The sequence below is a fragment of the Perognathus longimembris genome, chromosome 17, assembly GCF_023159225.1.
Source record: "Perognathus longimembris pacificus isolate PPM17 chromosome 17, ASM2315922v1, whole genome shotgun sequence".
NCBI classification, from domain to species: Eukaryota; Metazoa; Chordata; class Mammalia; order Rodentia; family Heteromyidae; genus Perognathus; species Perognathus longimembris.
In genome coordinates this window covers 17,043,244-17,060,512 of record NC_063177.1, presented here as the reverse complement: position 1 = coordinate 17,060,512, position 17,269 = coordinate 17,043,244, and the positions used below count along the sequence as shown (strand labels likewise).

Here is a 17,269-nt window from a genome sequence, read left to right as displayed (position 1 = left end):
GCCGGACTGGGAAAAGTTCGTTGAAACTCTCATCTCCAATTAACCACCAGAAACATCAGAAGTAGAGATGACTCAAAGTGGCAGAGTGCTAGCCTTGATCAAAAAGATCTCAGAGACAGTGTCCATCCAGGCCCTTAGTTGACTGACAAAAATAACTTGAGGGGGCTGGGGATATGGCCTAGTGGCAAGAGAGCTTGCCTCGTATACATGAGGCCCTGGGTTCGATTCCCCAGCACCACATATACAGAAAACGGCCAGAGGTGGCGCTGTGGCTCAAGTGGCAGAGTGCTAGCCTTGAGCAAAAGGAAGCCAGGGACAGTACTCAGGCCCCGAGTCCAGGGCCCAGGACTGGCCAAAAAAAAAAAAAAAAAAAACTTGAGCCAGGTGCTAATGGTTCACACCTATCCTGGCTACTCAAGAGGTCAAGATCTGAGAAATGAGGTTTGAAGCCATCCAGATAAATCCAAGAAACTTTTTTTTGTGTGCTGGTCCTGGGGCTTTTGCACTCAAAGCTAACACTCTTCCAACCATGAGCCAGTCTACTACTTCTGGCTTTTTGGTGGTTAATTGGGAGATAAAGTCTACAGACTTTCCTTCCTGGGCTGGCTTTGAACCTCAATCCTCAGATCTCAGCCTCCTGAGTAGCTAGGATAACAGGGTTTGAACCACTGATCCTTGGCAAGAAACTCATCTACAACTGGGGGGTGGGGGGGGAGAGAACTGTTATGGCTCAAGTGGTAGTACTTCAGCCCTGAGTGAAAAAGCCCAATGACTATAAGACCCTCAAGAGTTTAATATTCAGTACAGGAAGAAAAACTAAAAAGAATTCAAAACCATCAAAACCCTGTAATCCCAGCACTCAACCCAGGAGGTTGAGGCAGGAAAATTACAAATTCGAAGGAGCCTAAAATACATAGCTAGGGGCTGGGGATATGGCCTAGTGGCAAGAGGGCTTGCCTCATTCGTATACATGAAGCCCTGGGTTCAATTCCCCAGCACCACATATACAGAAAACGGCCAGAAGTTGTGGCTGTGGCTCAAGTGGCAGAGTCCTTCAGCAAAAAGAAGCCAGGGACAGTACTCAGGCCCTGAGTCCAAGCCCAGGACTGGCAAAAAAAAAAAAAAAAAAACATAGCTAGTTAGACCTAACAACGTAAATTGAGGAATAAAGTAGAAAATAATATAAGAAAGCCAGGTATTTATGAAGCCAGGTGTGGAACACCCGTAATCACAGCTACTCAGAAGATGGAGGTAGAAGCATTTGAGACCAGCCAAAGCAAATCTGGAGATGCTACCTTAGTAAGAATACAAAGGGGTTGGCATGGACTAGGAATATGGCCTAGTGGCAAGAGTGCTTGCCTCGTATACATGAAGCCCTAGGTTCGATTCCTCAGCACCACATATATAGAAAACGGCCAGAAGTGGTGCTGTAGCTCAAGCGGCAGAGTGCTAGCCTTGGGCAAAAGGAAGCCAGGGACAGTGCTCAGGCCTTGAGTTCAAGGCCAGGACTGGTAGGAAAAAAAAGGGGGGGGTTGGCATAAGTGGTAGAGCACTTGCCTGGCATGTTTTGAGGCTCTGGATTCAATCAATCCCCAGTATCAGAGTTGGGGGAGAATATATCATATATGAAATCAAGAAGACTTCAAACCACGCCTAGTATTACACTATAATTTGTAGGTATCTTTCAAGTTAAAAGTCTCTTATTTCCCTTAACAAATTAACACAAATTAAACTGCATTTCTCAAAAACACAAAGTCAGCTCAGGGTATAGCTCAGGTTTTAGACTATATGCATAGGGGCTAGGTCTTCAATTCCCAATACTTAACTAAAGACATGGAGGAAAGATTCCCTCAGAGCTAAACATATTACTCACAAGCATGAATTGCTGCTCTATCCTTCTAGAATGCTAATCTACCAAACATTAACTGGCAAGCCTTTTGCTGGCTTACTGTTACCACTAGGTGGCGAGAAATTAAAGGGGGCTAGGTAATAATTGGGCTATATCCCGAAACAAAACTGAATAGGATTGAAAATATGCTTTTAGCCAGGCCCCAGTGGCTCACTTATAATCCTACCTATTCAGGGGGCTGAGACCTGAAGATTAGGGGCAGGAAAGTCCATTAGGACTCCCATCTCCAATAAACTACTCAAATAATACAGAAGTGGTACTGTGGTTCAAGTGGTAGAGTGCTATCCTTGAGCAAAAGAAGCTCCGGGACAGGGCCCAGACCCTATGCTCAAGCCCCAGGACTGGCAAAAAAAAAAAAAGCTTTTAAAAAGGCTTCAGTGGGGGCTGGGGATATGGCCTAGTGGCTAGAGTGCCTGCCACGATCGTATTCATGAGGCCCTGGGTTCAATTCCCCAGCACCACATATACAGAAAATGGCCAGAAGTGGCGCTGTGGCTCAAGTGGCAGAGTGCTAGACTTGAGCAAATGGAAGCCAGGGACAGTGCTCAGGCCCTGAGTTCGAGGCCCAGGTCTGGCAAAAAAAAAAAAAAAGGCTTCAATGGCTGGGAATATGGCCTAGTCGTAAAAGTGCTTGCCCTAGCCCTGGGTTGGATTCCTCAGCACCTAGAAAAAAGCATCTAGAAAAAGCCTGAAGTGGCACTGTGGCTCAAGTGGTAGAGTGCCTTGGGCAAAAAGAAGCCAGGGACAGTGCTCAGGCCCTGAGTTCAAGCCCCAGGACTGGCAAAAAACCAACCCAAACCAAATAAAAAAGGCTTTAACATTGTTACTACCAAGTGGCTCTCCATCTTTGTTACTTGGTAATTTCATGTGACAGTACAAGAATTTGCATTTCAACAGTGCCCTTAGCATACATAATACCTTAACAAGTATACAGTGACTTCATGAAACACTGCTTAATGGGATGCACATCTTACAGATGTGCAACCCCAGGGAATTTTTTCAAAAAAGAAAATCATCCCTCCAGAAGTACAAGAAATTAATAGTGTATGTAATATTATATGTTATAATACAGAAACTCTTTAGAAATCACTTCAGCTGGGGGCAGCAGCTATAATCACAGCTACTCCAGAGGCTGAGACCTAGAAGATCATAGTTAGAAGCCAGCCAGGTCTGAAAAGTCCTTGAGACTCCATTTGCAATTAACTAGCAAAAAAAAGTAGGCTGGAGACCTGGCTCAAATAGTAGAGTTTAAGAAAGGGAGCGGGAGGGGGAGGGAGAGAGGAGGAGGGAGAGAAGAAGAGAGGAAGGGAGAGGGGGAGAAGGAAGGAGGGGGGGGGAGAGAGATAGAGAGAGAGAAACAGGCCAAGCACCAGAGACTCAACACCTATAATCCTACCTACACGGGAGACTTAGATTTGAGCACTGAGATTCCAAGCCTCCAAGCCAGTGCAGCCTTGCTTTCCAATGAACTTCTCAAAAAAAAAAAAATAGCCGGAAGTGGAGCTGTGGCTCAAGTGATGAGAGTGCTAGCCTTGGGCAAAACAGCTCAGGGGCAGCACTCAAGCCCTGAGAGTTCAAGCCCCAGGACCTGCACCAAAAACTGCTCCAACTAACTACCAAAATAGCACAGGTAGCTCAGGTGATAAGAGCACTAGCACTAGCCTTGAGCACAAAAGCTCAGGAGCAGCACCCAGGCCAGACTTCAAGCCCCAGGAATTGCAAAACTTACCACAGTTTTCCTAAATGGAAGCTTTATCAATACAATTTATATACGTAACAGTTCATCCATTTAAAACATGCATTGCTCTTAATAAAGGTACATAATTCTCTAACCATCACAATCAATTCTAAAACAATAACTCCCAAAAGAAAATCCCCAGATCCTTTAGCATCATGTCCCATTTATTCCCAAATACAACCAATCTTTTTGCCTATTCTGGATATTTAATATAAATGGAATGTATGTGTGGCCTTTGGATGACTAGCTTCCAAGTTTCATCCACAAGATCATGAACAACATGCCAATTTATCCGTTCACCAATTAGTGAGGACATTTGGGTACTTCCACTTTGTGATAATTATGAAATACTGTTGTGAACATTCATATAAATGTATGGTTATATCCTAGCCTAAGAGTATGGCCTTCAGAGTCATACAGTAACATTTTGAAAGTAATACTAAATTGTTTTCTAATTATATTCCTATCAGTGTTTTCATTCATTCTCATACCTATTTACCTCTTGCTGTCCCTCCCCACTCCATCACTCCCATCCCTCTCCTAGCGCTCCTCTTTTGTATAAGCCCCCCCATCTTTTCTTTATTGCTGAGGATTGAACTCAAGGCCTCTTGCATAGTAGGCAAGTACTCTGCCACACATTCAGCGCCCTACTGTGGGGTTTGTAGTTTTGTTGGTTTTTGCTTCTGTGTATGGGGGGGGGGGGGGGGTTTGTTCCATCAAATTCAAAATCATATTGCTTCAACCTCCTTTTTTTTCTGGCTGTGGGGCTTTGGACTCAACTTGGGTGCTACCCCTGAGCCTCTTTTGTTCAAGACTCTTACCACTTTGAGCCATTGCTCCATTTCTGGTTTTTGAGTGGTTAATTGGAGATAAATAAGGGGGACTTTTCTGCCCTGGCTGGGTTAGCTGGCTTCCAACCATGATCCTCATATCTCAGCCTTCTGAGTAGCTAGGATTACAGGTATTACCTGCACCCAACCCATCACTTAATTTTAAAATTACTGATAAGTTATTCCATTTTGTGTACTGGTACTGAAACCTGAACTTGGAGCCTCACATTCTCTCTTAGCTTTTCTGCCCAAGACTGTTACTCTACCACTTGAGCCATATGATTCCACTTCTCATTATTTGCTTTTTAGGAGCTCAACAAAATCAGCCCCTCATCTTTGGGGGCTGATTTAATATTTTTCTTATTATAAAGGTGACATACAGAGAGGTTACAGTTACCCAAGCCAGGTAATCAGTACATTTCTTTTTGGACATTGTCACCCCTTCCCTCACTCTCTGCCACTTTTTCCTTCCCATCCTCACCCACAAGTTTACATAGTTTTCAATGTAGCGTCTAGTGAGTGGCCACTGCCACATTTGTTTACCACCATAAGTCCCTTCATTTCTTCTTTTTTTTAACTTTTTGTTTTATTTAGTTTTTGTTGCCAGTCCTGGGGCATGAACTCAGGGCCTGAGCACTGTCCCTGGCTTCTTTTTGCTCAAGGCAAGTACTCTACCTCTTGAGCCATAGCTCCACTTCTGGCTTTTTTTTTATATATATGTGGTGCTGAGGAATCAAACCCAGGGCTTCATGTATATGAGGTGAGCACTTTACCACTAGGCCATATTCACAGCCCAGTCCCTCCATTTCTGTGCCTCCCCTTACACTCTCAAAACAAAAGCAGCCACGAAGGAAAAAAAAAATCAGTTACCATTTTCTGGAGCTCATTTTGTATTTTGTATGTTCAGATAAACATAGGCATTGTGCTTTTGTTTTTCTCCTACGTGTATCTTCTTTGGATTCTCTTCTTTGGATTGTGAATGCCTAGAATCTTGTATAATTTATTGTGTTTTGGGAATCCTTTTATATAACCTTATTATCCTATCTGCAAGCTATTATTTTTTATTTGTTTGTAGTACTAAAGTTGAAACTCAGGGCCTGCTAGGCAGGCAGGCTTTCTATCCCTTGAGCCATGTCTGTGCCATGAATAGTGGATTAAGGAACAGTGCTGAAATTAAGCTGGAACTTCCTTTATCCTCTAAATATCTAAAGCCAATGTTTTATGAATAATGATTGTGATAAAGCATATAACATAATCCTAACTGTAATATACCTCACTCAAAGCTATAGAAGCTCCAATTTACCCCACTCTTATTAACCATGCCATTAAAACCTTCACCAATACAAGACTATTAATGAAGTTCTTCAGCATAAATATCATTTCCTGAACTCTTCTTGCTAGCAAATATTTTATCAATGTAATATATAACATTCCTAGGGGAGGAGGTCACATGTGTCTTCAACAAGTATAATTTATACACCTCATGATGGAATCACTATTTGTGGGTAATACAGGTGGTTTGGTATTGACAGGCTTGGAATGACATATACTTGAGACTTATTTTAAAGACAATGAATGACTGACTCAAGATAATCACTGTTACATCAATTCTGAAACCCCCACAATAAGTCAAAGATCATATACTGAACACATTAAAGTTTGTTGTGTGTTTTTTCCCCCCAAGTTATTTTCCCTTCACTGTGAAGACCTAGATACTCACTTCTAGGAACAATCTTCTGTTTGGGACATCTAGTAGTACTTCCAGGAAAGTCTAATGTCTTTCTTCTTGACTTTCCTCCTTACCTCTTATATGACTTCATCTTCAACCCTAGCTTTGTTTTTTGGTTTCTCACTGAAGTATTTACACATTCATTCAACAAACTCATTCACAAAACACCATAGGCTAAGTTCAATGGTCTAAATGCTACCATAAAATATCCAACAGTACTATATTTTACATGAGGAAAGTAAACATGGAGCTTAGACTTGCTTAGAATCACAAACAATGCTTTGTTTTTTGCTGCTGGGTATTTTTGTTTTGTTTTGCCAGACTTGGGGCTTGAATTCAGGGCCCCACATTGTCCCTGAGCTTCTTTTGCTCAAGGTTACTAGTAGTCTGCCACTTGAGCCATAGCACCATTTCCAGCCTTTTCTGTTTATGTGATACAAGGAATGGAACCCAGGGTTTCAAGCATGCCAGCCAAACACTATACCACTAAGCCACATCCCCAGCCCATCAGTGCTTTGATCACATTTCCTCAAATCTAGGTTCACCTGTATAAGGATCCCTTTACTTGCATTTATAAGAACAGGCTTGAGCTGAAGATGTGGCTCAGTGGTACAGCACATACACAGCATGCTCAAAGAACACACATCCACCAAGGTGAAAGGTAGGGATAAAGCGCAGTGACAGAACAGGCATAAGGTGCTGAGCTATAGTGACTCATGCCTGTAATCCTAGCTACTCAGGAGGCTGAGATGAAGATCACAGTTCAAAGCCAGCTGAGGCAGCAAAGTCCTTGAGACTCATCTCCAATTAACCACCAGAAAACAGGAAATGGAGCTGTGGCTCAAAGTGGTAGAACTAGCCAGCCTTGAGCAAAAAGAGCTCAGGGAGCCCCCAGGCCCTGAGGTCAAGGTCCATGATCAACCAAAAGAAAGAAGAACATGCATGAGGCGAATCTTCAGCACCAAAAAGAATCATGTAAACAACTGGTTTCACTTATTATAAGACAAGGTTTTTAAACAGAGACAAATCACATTTTTTCTACCTAGAGGTCAGCTTGACCATTATTTCTTCCAAGACTGCCCCTGACAACTGGTGAAACAAGTCTGCTTAGTTTCAACAGTCCTCCTGTAATTTTGAGAGTAAGTCTCCCTATGTAGCCCAGACTTGCTCTATGAAGGATGGCAGAGAACAGAACATATTTCACCTATCATAATCAGAAGTTACCACAAAGCTTAATACTACAGATCCTAATGACAACCATGGACAGGACAGAAGCAAACTGTTCAGAACTGGTCATAAAGAAAACCAGCAGGCTCTGTACTAGCTTAGAGAATCACTGTCTCATATCAAAGTATATACACTATAATCTTTTTTTTGCCAGTCCTGGGGCTTGGACTCAGGGTCTGAGCACTGTCCCAGGCTTTTTTCCTGAAAGCTAGCACTCTACCTCTTGAGCCACAGCACCACTTCCGGCTTTTTCTGTTTATGTGGTGCTGCGGAATCGAACCCAGGGCTTCGTGCGTGCTAGGCAAGCACTCTACCTCTAAGCCACATTCCCAGCCCATATATACCATTATAACCTCCCAAACATGGAAAGAAACGTTTGACAATTGTTAAAATTACTTTAGTTTTTATTTATTTTTTTGTACAAGATTTGAAAAAGCCACTCCCAATCAGCTTTTTCATTCATGGCTGGCACTCTACCACTTGAGGAACAAACATCTGGTTAAATTGGAGATAACCTTACAAACTTTTCTGTGGTGGCTGGCAATCCTCAGACCTCAGCCTCCTAAGTAGCTAGAATTACAAGCACTGAGCCTGTAATTAAGGTAGTCAGCACCCAGTCAACTCCCTCAGTTTTAAAGACAATATAGAACTCAAGGTAATTTGCCTGAAGCCACAAAATGATAAAACCAAAATTCAAATCCAGACCAATTTTCTTTTGTTTTTTTCTTTTTTTAAGACAGCATTTCACCATCCTCCTTCCTAAATGCTAGGACTATTATATTTGCACAAATTTCACCTAGATGATAATATGGCTCTTAACTACCATACTTGGCTGACTTTCCATATAACTGCTTATAAAAGTAAAATTGGGGGGCCGGGAATGTGGCTTAGTGGTAGTAGAGTGCTTGCCTAGCATACATGAAACCCGAGGTCCCATTCCTCAGTAACACATATAAACAAAAGCCAGAAGTGGTGCTGTGGCTCAAGTAGTAGAATGCTAGCCTTTGAGCAAAAAGAAGCTCAGGGACAGTAACCCAAGCTTTCAGTTAAAGCCCCAGGACTGTCTTTTGTTGTTTTTTTAAGTGAAATTTTTAGCTCCCTATCTCCGCCTTGCCCCCTACCCACCCACCCCCCCCCCCCCCCCCCGCCAAATTGACAACCCTACTGAAAGTAAGCTGGTGGCTCATGCCTGAAATCCTACTATCCAGGAGGCTGAGATCTGAGGATTGCATGGTCAGTCAGTCCAGGTAGAAATATCCGTGACTCTTACCTCTAACCAGCACAGTATCATCTTATGACACACAAAAAACCCCCACAGTATCTGATGGGAAAAAAAAAAGGCTAAGATGATCTAAAACACGGCTGTTAAGAAATTGGAATATACTCTAATGGGATTGATTGGATATGTCCTATATAACTGATTTAAGGACCCCTCTAGAGAAAATTAAATTCTGTAATTCTTTCTGGGCAATTTCAACTAATCCTTTTTCTGCAACCCATTTAATTTAATGAGAAATATATCTATCGTCCTTAAAGCATTTAAAACCCTTAAAATGTCCTTAAAGTATTTAAAACAATCATTTTTAAGGGATGCAGTTTATGGCCTAGTGGTAAAAGTGCTTGCTTCATATACATGAAGCCCTGAGTTCAATTCCCCAGCACCACATATACAGAAAATGGCCAGAAGTGGCACTGTGGCTCAAGTGGCAGAGTGCTAGCCTTGAGCAAAAAGAAGCCAGGGACAGTGTTCAGGCCCTGAGTCCAAGCCCCAGGACTGGCCAAAAAAAAAATATATATATATATATATATATATATATAATAAAAGTCTCATGTGTCACATACTACCAATTTAGCAAAAGTGCCTATATGGTTGGATATCCCTAAGTAAAAAGATTATGGCACTTACATTAAGAAACTAATATATAATCAGATCCTGAATACATGAAATAACCAAAAGAGAACTAGTAATGTTTTTTTTTTTCTTTTTGCCAGTTCTGGAGCTTCAACTCAGGGCCTGAGCACTGTCCCTGGCCTCTTTTTGCTCAAGGCTAGCACTCTGCCACTTGAGCCACAGCGCCACCTCTGGCTTTTTCTATATATGTGGTGCTGAGGAATTGAGCCCAGGGCTTCATGTATATGAAGCAAGCACTTTTACCACTAGGCCATATTCCCAGCCATATGAGCCAAGGCATTTAGGTATGCTAAGAACCTGGTATAATGTAATATAAAAGCCTCAGTATTTCTCTGCTAGGGTATCAAGAAAAGCCAGCAAAAAACAGCTCCTGACAGCAAGTAAGCCCTGAGTTCAAGCCCCATGACTGGAGCCCCTCCTCTCCACAAAAAAGGAAAAGTCAGACCATAGAGAGGTCTTTAACTTGTCTTTGTATAAACAAGTATCTAGTTAATGTAAATGGGGGAAAAGTGAGAAAAAAAATTTCAAAGCAATCTAAATGAGAGACAATAAACACACAATTCCCTTTATGATGTATTTAGAACTAGGCAATTATGGGGGAAGCCTATTTTCCTCCTTACTCAAAAGACTAAAATGATCCAAGTAGCTCTGTCGCAAATTCTGTAGTCCTTTTCTTAAAAAAAAAAAGTAATCCAGATATGATGATAGTGGCTGTGGATATGCCAATTGACTGGGAGCCAATTGGAGGGAAAAAATTAGTAATAATCTCCAAAGATCCAACATGAGAAGAAATACAGGAATGAAAAGGAATTCCACAATGGCTTGTATGAAAGTAAATTTCCTAAATTTGGTTAAATAGGATTCAAAGTTATTTTAGGATTCAAAGTTATTCACACAACTATTATGAGACTAGCCAAGGTAGAAAAGGAGACAAAGCAATTGGTAAAACTGTAAAATTAACATACATGCGTGTGTGTGTGTGTTGGTCATGGGGCTTTAATTCAGGGCCTGGGTGCTGTCCTTGAGCTTTTTTGCTCAAGGATAGCACTCTACCACTTGAGCCACAGCTCCACTTCCAATTTTCTGGTGGTTAGTTGGAGGTAAGAGTCTCAGGGACTTTCCTGCCCCAGCTGGCTTTGAGCTGTGATCCTCTGATCTCAGCCTCTTGAGTAGCTATGGTTACAGGCATGAGCCACTGGAGCCCAGCTCACAAGTATTTTTTAAAGTCTTAGCTTAAAAATATCATATAAAATTGCCTTTGGCCAGGCACACTGGCTCAAGTCTTTAATCCTATCTTCTTGGGAGGTAGAGATAAGAGGATGGAGGCTAACAGCTAACATGGGGGAAAAATATTTCAGGGGACTCCATCTTGACCAATAACTGGGCAGTGATACATACCTGTCATCCCAACAGAGCAATGAAGAACAAAAATTAAAAAGGATCTCAATCTAGGGCTAGCCCAGGCATAAAACAACAAGCTATCCCCCCCCCCCAAAAAGCCAGGTGTTGGTGGGTCACATCTGTAATCTGACCAGCAGGAAAAGTCTGTGAGACTTCTATCCAATAAACCAGCAGAAAACCAGAAGTGGTGCTGTGGCTCCAGGATAACCTTGAGTAAAAGAGCCCAGGAAGAGCCCAGGGATAGCACCCAGGCGCTGTGCTCAAGCCTCACAATGGACCCCTCCCCCCCAAAAAAAGCTGGCTGGCAAAGTGGCTCATGTGAGAGCACATTCATATATTCAAACCCCAGTGCCTGCCCCCCAAGAAAAGCTTCCAGAAAAGCAATGCTTGAGGTCTAGTATTGGTATATACCTGTAATCCCAAAAGGACTGATAGCTTGAAGCCAGCCTGGGCTACATAGCAAGGCTCTAATCAAAGAAAGAGAGAGAAAAGAGAGGGAGGGAGGGAAAGTGTAGGGCCCTGATGGCTCAACTGAGATCTGGGGATTGCAGTTTGAAGCCAGCTCAGGCAGGCAAATTTGTGAGACTCATTTCCTATTAATCAGCAAAAAGCCAAAAGCAGAGCCATGCTCAAGTGGTAGCTCAGCTTTGAAGGAAATACTGAAAGAGCACAAGGCTGAGTTCCCTTGGGAACTCAGTCCCTTGGGAAGATGGCCTAGTGGTAAAGTGCTGGTCATATATATGAAGCCCTGGGTTCAATTCCTCAGCACCACATATATAGAAAAAGCCTGAAGTGGTGCTGTGGGACTGACTGCCAGGGACAGTGCTCAGGCCCTGAGTTCAAGCCCCAGGACTGCCAAAAACAAAACAAAACAAACAAACAAACAAAAAAGAACAGTCCCAGAAACTGACATCTCAAAGGGACAGCATTCAAGAGCTAAAACCCTGCACTGGACACACTGCCCTACATATATAATCATTCCGGGTCTCTAGTTCTAATTTCACTATCTCTTGGTGCCTCTCCTATAGAAAGCATACTCATTCTACTGGGCCCTAGTGTCTCATTCCTATAATACTAGCTACTTAGGCAGCTGAGATCTTAGGATCCAAGTTTCAAAGCCACAGCCTGTTCCAAAACATCCATGAGACACTTATCTCCCATTAACCAGCAAACATCAGGATAAGCCATGGCTCAAGTGGTAGTGCACCATCCTTGAATAAAAATTCCAAACATGAGTACAAGGCCCTGAATTCAAATCCCAGTACAAGAAAAAGTTTACCAGGCTCGGGGGATGTAGCTCAGGGGTAAAGACTTGCCTAGCAAGTTCAAAGTCCTGGGTTTAGTCCCCAGTACCCCCCCCCAAAAAAATCGAAACAAGTATTAATAACATCCAAGTATTACTTATTTATTTACTTTGCCAGTCCTGGAGCTCAAACTCAAGGCCTGGGCACTGTCCCTAAGCTTCTTCTGCTCAAGGCTAGCACTCTAACACTTGAGCCACAGCACCTATTCCAGTATTTTCTGTTTATGTGGTACTGAGGAATGGAACCCAGGGCTTCATGCATGCTAGTCAAGCACTCTGCCATTAAGCCACATCCCAAGTATTACATCTTATAGTCTCACAATTTCTTAACAGGCCTGTAAATTAGTAGCCAAAGCAGATTGTATGACTACATCTGCCAAAATGAGTCATAATTCTTATTCATAGTGTAATGCTGCCTTCATATTTCATATATAGATGGAATTCAACATACTTCACACTGCATTAACTTGATCCTGATGGTCATAAATTAAGACTATCAATGAGCAATCTGTGGAGTTACTGTGATCATGAGAAGGGTTCTCTCCAGGTTTCGAGATTAAATGTCAAAAAAAATAAACACTGAATCCTGGACAATATAGTTCAGAAATATGACTATAAACTTGGCATCTTTTTTCTCTTTTTTTCAGTGCCGGAGATTGTACCAAGAAGTCTTGCCTAGGATGTAGAAGTTCTAGGAACAATCCCCAGTGTAAACAGAACAGTCACATCACAAGGTATGGCAAAGGCTTCAAAACTTACACATGGGACAGAAATCCGGACCTCAGGACACTGTTGCCAACACCAAAATCTTGGCTTTGAAACTACCATATTGACAAGCCGATATGCCAAACCTCTGTTCTCAGCAACTACTTTTTTTTTTAAGTATACAAAGGAAAAAGTACATAAAAGTATATAAAGCAGTAACAACCTTAAGTAGAATGACCCTTAGAGCAAGTTTATCACACCAAGAATAATGCAGATTTCTACCAGTTGTACTAGCACTTTTATGAATTAGTATCTTTTATCCTCCAGATTTGTTTTGGATGGTAAATTTTGAGGGTTCTTTTTGTAGGGCAATTTAAATAAGATTTTAAAACTGTTACTAGCATGGACATGAATGAATTCAAGCCATAGTTGACAACAATACACTATTTAACTATTAAACTATTCACTGACCAGTTACTTCAAAAGCAGAACTAATTTATTTTGCTGTTACTACCCTTTTAACAAGATTCTGTTTTATAGGATCTCAGCTACCTGGGCTCTTCGGAACAACTTTTATGAATCATATGCCAACTTTTGTCCTTTCTATAAGTTTTAACATCTTTAACTAAGCAGCAGTGGCTCTTACCTAGCTTCTCAGGAGGCTGAGATCTGAAGACCACAGTTCAAAGCCAATGGGGCAGGAAAGTCTATGAGCCTCTTATCTCCAATTAATTCCAGAAAACTGGAAGTGGAGCTGTGGCTCAAAGAGGCAGAGTGCTAGCCTCGAGCAAAAGAGCTCAGGGGCAGTGCCCAGGCCCTGAGTTCAAGTCCCATAACCAACAAAAAACGGGCTGGGAATATGGCTTAGTGGTAGAGTGCTGGCCTAGCATGCATGAAGCCCTGGATGATTCCTCAGTACCACATAACCAGAAAAAGCCGGAAGTGGCGCTGTGGCTCAAGTGGCAGTGTGCTAGCCTTGAGCAAAAGAAGCCAGGGATAGTGCTCAGGCCCTGAGTCCAAGCCCCAGGACTGGGAAAAAAAAAAAAGAGAGAGAGAGAGAGAGAGAGAGAGAGAGTAAAGCTAGGGCTCACACCTGTAATCCTACTCAGGAGGCTGAGATCTGAGGATCACAGTTCAAAGGCAGCCCAGGTAGTTTGATAAGTTCATGAGATTCATCTCCAACCAACTACCAAAAAAGCCCTAAGTGGAGCTGTGGTTCAAGCGGTAGAGCACTAGCCTTGAATACAAAAGCTCAGGGACAGTGCTCAGGCCTTGAGTTCGAGCTCCAGGACAGACAGATACACACACATACACACAGCCAAGCACTGGTGGCACATGCTTGTAATCTTAGCTAACTCAGTAGGCTGAGATCTGAAGATCAAGGTTCAAAGCCTGCCTGGTCAGGAAAAATGTGAGACTTTTATCTCCAATTAACCACCAGAAAACCAAAGTGGAGCTGTGTTCAAAGTAGTAGAACACTAGCCTTGAACAAGTGGCTCAGGGACAGTACCCAGGCCCCAGGCCTGGGCAAAATAAAAATAGAACCTTGCAAGTTAAAGTAACAAAAAAGACCAGCCTCAGTTTTTAAAATTATGCTTCAGATTACCTGAGAATAGGGGTCCTATAAAATTAGACACAGGTGGGCTGGGAATATGGCCTAGTGGCAAGAGCGCTTGTCTCATAAAATTAGACACAGTAATTTACTGGGCTGAAATTTGACTTAACATACCAGATTAAGATCAAGTAATTCTTAAAATATTTCCTAGGGTTGTGGGTAGAGATGAGTGGTAGAGCTGTTAAAAGTTCTTACCGAGATTAGTATGCACAAGGCTCAGAGTTAAACACCAGAAGAGACCAAACAAAGATAAGATGCAAACAGACTTCCCACTTGTTTCATAGCTAGTCAAGAAAATAGGGGAGAAAAAAGGTTGTTTTGCAAGACACTTATTCTAGATACTCAGCTGAGATCTGAGGATCCCTGTTCAAAGCCAGCCTGGACAGAATTGCCCACATTTGGGGGGGGGGGGGTGTCAATCATGGGGCTGTCCCTGAGCTCTTTCACTAAAGGCTAGTTAGTACTCTACTACTTGAGCTACAGTGCCACTTCCAGCCTTTTTTGCTAGTAGTTTACTGAAGACAGAGTCTCACACACTTCCGTGACCTGGGTTAGCTTTGGATCATGATCCTTAGATCTCAACCTCCTGAGTAGCTAGGATTATAGGCCTGAGCTACCAAAGCCCAGCTTCCCATAAAATTCTTATCTACATCAAAAAGTCAGAATAGGGGCTGGAGATATGGCCTAGTGGCAAGAGTGCTTGCCTCCTATACATGAAGCCCTGGGTTCAATTCCCCAGCACCACATATACAGAAAATGGCCAGAAGTGGTGCTGTGGCTCAAGTGGCAGAGTGCTAGCCTTGAGCAAAAGAAGCCAGGGACAGTGCTCAGGCCCTGAGTCCAAGACCCAGGACTGGCAAAAAAAAAAAAAAAGTCAGAATAGATGTGGTAGAGCACACGCCTTGAGCAAAAAAGCCAAGCAAGAGTGGGAAACATTGAGTTTAAGCCCCAATAGTGACACAAAAAGAGAACGCTGGGTACCAGCGGCTCATTCCCTAGCTACTCAGGAAAAATGATTCAAAGCCTGTCCAAGTAACCACCAAAAAGCAAGAAGTAGAGCTGTGGCTCAAAATGGCAGAAGACTAGCCTGCAACAAAAAAGCTCAAGGACAGCAGCCAGCTCAAGCCCCAGGACAGATAAGACAAACCAGATTGATCAGACCAGACGGGAAGAAAGAAAATTAGGTAGAGTTTTTGTGTGTTGGTTTGTTGTTTTTCTGAGGCAATACCAAGAGTTGTATATATGGCTAGGCAAGTACTCTACAAATGAGTTACATCCACAGTACTATCTTTGTCATAAAAAATAACATCAATTGTACAAAAATAATGGATATTAGTAAAAGATATTGGGGGCAGAGGAGGGGGAAGTCCTGGAGCTCAAGTGGTGAAATGTCTGCCTAACAAGCCTGAGGGTCTTGAGGGACTTCAAAACCCCCAGTACCATCACCAAACAAAAAGACTTGGCCCTTTTTTTCTCCCTATATATGTGGTGCTGGAGGAATTGAACCCAGGGCTTCATGTATACAAGGGGAGCATTTTACCACTAGGCCATATTCCCAACCCCAAGACATAGCCCTTTGAAGCAAGGTCTTAACTGAAATGATCAAATAAGCCATTAACTGTTTTTTTTATTATTAATTTACTTTATTGTTATTGTAGAGGTGATGTCAGGTAATGAGTACATTTCCTTTCAGTGTGTTCTGTTCCCTCATTCTCTACCAGCCCTCCAGTCTCCATTGGTAAGTTGTATAGCTCACTTTCATCAATGTCTAATGAGCTCAACTACTGCACTTTTTCTCCATTTTTCCCGCCCCTTCACCCTCCCCAAAATATACATGTGAATACACCATACATAAAGTAAAGAAGACAGAACCATCAAAAACTAAAAAAACTGAGCTGGAAATGTGGCTGGAAGTGGTGCTGTGGCTCAAGTGGTAGAGTGCTAGCCTTGAGCAAAAAGAAGCCAGGGACAGTGCTCAGGCCCTGGGTCCAAGCCCCAGGACTGGCAAAAATTAAAAAAAAAAATCAACCAACTAAACACTAAGGAAGAGCCTTTTGTTTCCATACCATGGAGTTTGTTTCAGCAGGTATATTATTTTATATAAACATGAAGAGGTGATTAGGCACTGTGCCTTTGTTTCTCTTCTAATAGTATGCTCTTTTGGTCTCACTGTGTATATTTAGAACCCACTATCATTTGTCATATCCCAGTTCATCTAGAGCCATTTACTTTGTGTGTGTGTGTGCCGGTCCTGGGACTTGAACTCAGGGTCTAGGCACTGTCCCTGAGCTTCTTTTGTTCAAAGCCACTTGAGCCACAGCGCCACTTCTGGCTTTTTCTGTGTATGTGGTACTGAGGAATCAAACCAAAGGCTTCATGCATACTAGGCAAGCAGTCTACCACTAAGCCACATTCCCAGCCCCTACAACCATTAGCTTTTGACCCTTTCTTCACCTCATCCTCTTGAGTAGCAGGAATTATACATATGCCACCTCATGGAATTCTATGGATTTCCTTGTGCTTGCTTGCACTTTTTGTTTTTTTTTTGGGGGGGGGGCAGGGCTGGGCCTCTTAACTCGGGGCCTGAGCACTGTCCCTGAGGAATCGAACCCAGGGCTTCATGCATGCGAGGCAAGCACTCTACCACTAGGGCCACATTCCCAGCACCTTGCTTACACTTTTATAAAGCTTGTTCCACCTATTACACGTCCAGGTGTTTTTTCCCATATCAGTTTAAATTACAATCTTATGTACAAGTATGAAAAGTGCTTGGAGAGTTTCCACAGTATTAAAAATCTTAACCTGCCGGGTGCTAGTGGCTCATACCTATAATCCTAGCTACCCAGAAGGCTGAGATCTGAGGACCAAGATTCAAAGCCTTGAGACTCCCAGAAATACAG

At 42.6% G+C, this 17,269-nt stretch overlaps 1 protein-coding gene across 1 annotated transcript in view; it reads right to left on the bottom strand.

The window, feature by feature from the left end:
• The window catches only part of Ywhae (tyrosine 3-monooxygenase/tryptophan 5-monooxygenase activation protein epsilon), a 41,236-nt gene that overhangs the window by 19,224 nt on the left and 4,743 nt on the right, over positions 1-17,269 (bottom strand). The gene's annotated exons all lie outside the window — the stretch shown is intronic.